General features: G+C 51.0%; 1 non-coding gene and 5 pseudogenes across 1 annotated transcript; all 6 read left to right on the top strand.

Moving 5' to 3' along the window:
- The first annotated feature begins 1,136 nt into the window (after nt 1-1,136).
- Nucleotides 1,137-1,366, top strand: LOC139252293 (U2 spliceosomal RNA; annotated as a pseudogene).
- A 133-nt stretch (nt 1,367-1,499) lies between these two features.
- Nucleotides 1,500-1,729, top strand: LOC139252297 (U2 spliceosomal RNA; annotated as a pseudogene).
- Nucleotides 1,730-1,851: 122 nt separating this feature from the next.
- On the top strand, nt 1,852-2,081 carry LOC139252304 (U2 spliceosomal RNA; annotated as a pseudogene).
- A 125-nt stretch (nt 2,082-2,206) lies between these two features.
- Nucleotides 2,207-2,436, top strand: LOC139252315 (U2 spliceosomal RNA; annotated as a pseudogene).
- A 159-nt stretch (nt 2,437-2,595) lies between these two features.
- On the top strand, nt 2,596-2,735 carry LOC139252630 (U2 spliceosomal RNA; annotated as a pseudogene).
- A 721-nt stretch (nt 2,736-3,456) lies between these two features.
- Nucleotides 3,457-3,654, top strand: LOC139252399 (U2 spliceosomal RNA). The gene has a single exon (XR_011591465.1). It is a non-coding gene; the product is annotated as a U2 spliceosomal RNA (small nuclear RNA).
- Nucleotides 3,655-4,926: the final 1,272 nt, after the last annotated feature.

The following is a 4,926-nucleotide window of genomic DNA, read 5'->3' on the forward strand; positions in this document are numbered from 1 at the left end:
CCTCCCACTATTCATCGGGGACTTGGCCTGGAGGGTGGTGCACGGAGCAGTGCCGTGCAACAAATTTTTAAGCCGGTTCACGGACTCCCAGGCCGCCTGCAATTTCTGCGGTCTGGAAGAGTCCGTGTTCCATGTTTTTATGGAATGCACAAGGTTGCAGCCCCTGTTTTATTATTTGAAGGGGCTGCTCCTGAAATTCTGGCTGCACTTCAGTCCCACTCTCCTGATCTTTGGGTACCCTGTGCGGAGGGGAGCGGGTAGATCTGAAGGCCTCCTCGTAGGACTGCTCCTGGGCACGGCCAAGGGTGCCATCAGCCGGTCCAGGCAGCGGGCGGTCGAGGGGGTCGTTCAACCTGACTGCCTGCCTCTCTTCCGCTCTTACATCCGGTCCAGGGTGTCCTTGGAAATGGAGCACGCGGTGTCCACCGGTACGCTCGCGGCCTTCCGCGAGAGGTGGGCACCGGAGGGACTGGAGTGCATCATCACGCCCGACAACCAAATTTTAATTTGATTTTACGTTTTAAAGTTTAATTTGTTTTAATTGCCGGTGCTTTTAGTGTCCCCCTTCCCTTTTATAGGGGGCACTGGGGAAAATTGTGATTTTAGTGCCCAAAAAAAAAACCAAAAAAAGAAAAACACAAAAAAAAAACAAAAAAAAGGGGGGGAAAAAAAAGGGCCTTGTAAATGTCTGGAGTGTCACCCAGGTCGGGTGGCACCATTTAATGTTTTATGTTTTGCAGGTGAACTCCAAAAAGAGTTTCATGCACAAGGATCCTCAGGTCCCTCTGCACCGCAGCATGTTGTAATTTCTCCCCATTCAAATAATATTCCCTTTTACTGTTTTTTTTTCCAAGGCTTTATTTCTTCCTGCATCTCTAACGGGACACTAGACCAACTCCCGTGGAGCACACAGTTTTTTACTAAGGACAATAAAAGGGGTCCTGGCTCGTCCAGGTTCTAATCTGTTGGGCGGTAACAGGTGATTGCTCACTCTCGAATGCTTCCACTACCATAACTAAATCTGCGGGCTGTGCCATCTCCACCATGGTGGTGGGCAATGATTACCTACTGAGAGCATCAGCACAGTTTTCTGTGCCTGGCCTGTGGCGGATGGCGTAGTTGTATGCGGACAATGTATCGCTTCTCGGCCTTTTGGCTAAGATCTGCATAACTAACCTGACCAGCCACCATGACGTCCGGGTGGTTCCTCCCTGGTCAGGAAGGTATATGCTTACATTTTTGTAAACAGGAGGTGGGTGGGATTGGTGACCCATCCACCTCCACGGAGGTGTGTGGGGGACCTGACCCATCCACCTCCATGGCACGAACCTGGTATTGCAGTACTTCCAGGAACGGTGCAGTGGCTCTAGGCCTTTTGGCTAAGAGCATTGGCGCAGAGTGATCCTTGACTGGTGCAGGGTGACCTCTGGCGTTTGACAAAGAATTGTAACGATTGGATAACGATTGGACATGAATTTAAAAAAAAAAAAAAAAAATGTATCGCTTCTCGGCCTTTTGGCTAAGATCTGCATAACTAACCTGACCAGCCACCATGACGTCCGGGTGGTTCCTCCCTGGTCAGGAAGGTATATGCTTACATTTTTGTAAACAGGAGGTGGGTGGGATTGGTGACCCATCCACCTCCACGGAGGTGTGTGGGGGACCTGACCCATCCACCTCCATGGCACGAACCTGGTATTGCAGTACTTCCAGGAACGGTGCAGTGGCTCTAGGCCTTTTGGCTAAGAGCATTGGCGCAGAGTGATCCTTGGCATGTGCAAGGTGACCTCTGGCGTTTGTGATTTGACAAAGAATTGGAACGATTGGCTACGAATTAAAAAAAAAAAATGTATCGCTTCTCGGCCTTTTGGCTAAGATCTGCATAACTAACCTGACCAGCCACCATGACGTCCGGGTGGTTCCTCCCTGGTCAGGAAGGTATATGCTTACATTTTTGTAAACAGGAGGTGGGTGGGATTGGTGACCCATCCACCTCCACGGAGGTGTGTGGGGGACCTGACCCATCCACCTCCATGGCACGAACCTGGTATTGCAGTACTTCCAGGAACGGTGCAGTGGCTCTAGGCCTTTTGGCTAAGAGCATTGGCGCAGAGTGATCCTTGGCATGTGCAAGGTGACCTCTGGCGTTTGTGATTTGACAAAGAATTGGAACGATTGGCTACGAATTAAAAAAAAAAAAAAATGTATCGCTTCTCGGCCTTTTGGCTAAGATCTGCATAACTAACCTGACCAGCCACCATGACGTCCGGGTGGTTCCTCCCTGGTCAGGAAGGTATATGCTTACATTTTTGTAAACAGGAGGTGGGTGGGATTGGTGACCCATCCACCTCCACGGAGGTGTGTGGGGGACCTGACCCATCCACCTCCATGGCACGAACCTGGTATTGCAGTACTTCCAGGAACGGTGCAGTGGCTCTAGGCCTTTTGGCTAAGAGCATTGGCGCAGAGTGATCCTTGGCATGTGCAAGGTGACCTCTGGCGTTTGTGATTTGACAAAGAATTGGAAACGATTGGCTACGAATTTATTAAAAAAAAAAAATAAATAAAAATAAAAAAATAAAAATAAAAAAATGTATCGCTTCTCGGCCTTTTGGCTAAGATCAAGTGGAGTACCTGTTGATTGGGCATTCATATGCAAATCGACTGACTGCAGAAACTCGTTTTTCCAGTTTTGCTGGCTCTGGCCTTTGGCTTGAGCCAGGCGCCAATTGGAGAGAGGAGACAAAATCTGCATGTCGACTAACGATTCGACGGGCCCTTGGGCCTGTCAGGGGGCGGACACGGAGGTCCGCCCGTGCCCCGGACCGGGGCAACGAGAGAATGAAGGCTTCGGCCAAAACTCACAGCGAAAGGAGGAACCTGCAACCCGGATGGCGGCCAACCGAGCGGCGAACCAGGGAGTCCGAAACACCATCCGAGTGACGATAAAGAAAGTGGAAGGACAGACAATGATCAACCGGGAACTTTTCGTGAAGAAACTCCTGCTGGGAACATGTGGCATGAAACTCGCCGACGTCTTCGCCTTGCAGGACCTCCCGAAGAGAGGTTACTTCGATGTGACCTTCAGAACCGTCACCCTCTGCCTGAAGTTCCTGAAGGGTTTGAAGGAGGCGAGTGAACCAGTGCGCTCAGTGATAACTTGGGAGCCGCTGTTCACCCTCCCGTCGCAGCGAAGACGCACTATCACAGTGCAAATGTTCGACCCCCACATCCCCGTCATCGATGTGCTGACTTTCCTCAACAGGTTTGTCGATGTGGCAGGAAGCAGCAGTGACGTGAAAGACGTGAAAGACGGGTATGGAATATGGACCAGCAAGCGCCAGATCCAGGCCACCTTGAGGGTGGACGCCAGCGGAACCATCCTGCACCCACCCTCCTGCTTTTCCATCGGAGGAAGCCGGGGCTACATGGTGTACGCTGGCCAACCCAACGTGTATCGCTTCTCAGCCTTTTGGCTAAGATCATGCGTAACTGACCTGACAGGGGAGTAGCCACCATGACCTCCGGGTGGTTCTCCCTGGATCAGGAAGGTATATGCTTGCTTTTTTGGAAACAGGAGGTGGGTGGGGTGGCTTGACCCATCCACCTCCACGGAGGTGTGTGGGGGACCTGACCCATCCACCTCCATGGCACAAACCTGGTATTGCAGTACTTCCAGGAACGGTGCAGTGGCTCTCGGCCTTTTGGCTAAGAGCATTAGCGCAGAGTGATCCTTGATGTGTGCAAGGTGACCTCTGGCGTTTGTGATCTGACAAAGAATTGGAAAGATTGGCTACGAATTTTTAAAAAAATGTAAGCGCCCATATCTGGATGCAGGCTGATGCATTCATATTTACCCCCTTATTTTCAGAAAAGAGGGTTATAAGCAACTTATGGGAGCAGCGTGCGGCCCGACCCGGAAATCAGCGCGGTCCCGGTCTACAAGACCAGCAGCAGGCCGGGGACATCAGAGGGAGCAGCGTGGGGCGGCATACCACTGCAGGAGGGCGACGGCTGCAAAGTCAGGTCACTGATTGCAGTGCGGGCAGGCACAGGAGGAGGGGTGAAGGAGCGGCAAGAGTTTGTAGAAGGAAGTGACCAGGGTCCAGGAGACGAGGGCCCAGGGGCAGCACGGGCCAGCCCACATTGCGATATGTGTGCCCGCTCGGTCCGTGCAGCAGAGTTGGTCTCCAGTCGTCTTGGGTAATCCTTGCCACTGGACCAAGACCTAGCTCTGTCAAGCCAGTGTGGTGATTGATGTGCAACAGCCACCACACATTAAAAAAGCCCAAGCACAGGCATTTTCCACCCTCCAAGATGTAGTTCTGGATCTGGAATATTAGGTCCTTCATTGAAACAGCTGTGAACTCATTCCTTTTTAGCGTGGAAGCTAGTCGCTTCGAGGGACTGCCTATGATGATGATGATGGTCGGTTTCCACACCTGGAATAATGCGTACAGTTTTGGTTTCCATATTTACGAAAGGATATACTTACTTTGGAGGCAGTTCAGAGAAGGTTGATTCCGGAGATGAGGGGATTGACTTATGAGGAATGGTTGAGGAGGTTGGGCCTCTACTCATTGGAATTCAGAAGAATGGGAGGTGATCTTATCAAAACATATATGATTATGAGGGGGCTTGACAAGGTGGATGCAGGGAGGATGTTTCCACTGATGGGGGAGATTGAACTAGAGGGCATAATCTTAGAATAAGGGGCCGCCCACTTAAAACTAAGTTGAGGAGGAATTTCTTCTCTCAGAGGGTTGTAAATCTGTGGAATTCGCTGCCTCAGAGAGCTGTGGAAGCTGGGACATTGAATAAATTTAAGACGGAGATAGACAGTTTCTTAACCAATAAGGGAATAAGGGGTTATGGGGAGCGGGCAGGGAAGTGGACTGGAGTCCATGATCGGATCAGCCATGATTG

The sequence above is a fragment of the Pristiophorus japonicus genome, chromosome 2 (assembly GCF_044704955.1).
Source record: "Pristiophorus japonicus isolate sPriJap1 chromosome 2, sPriJap1.hap1, whole genome shotgun sequence".
Lineage (NCBI taxonomy): Eukaryota > Metazoa > Chordata > Chondrichthyes > Pristiophoridae > Pristiophorus > Pristiophorus japonicus.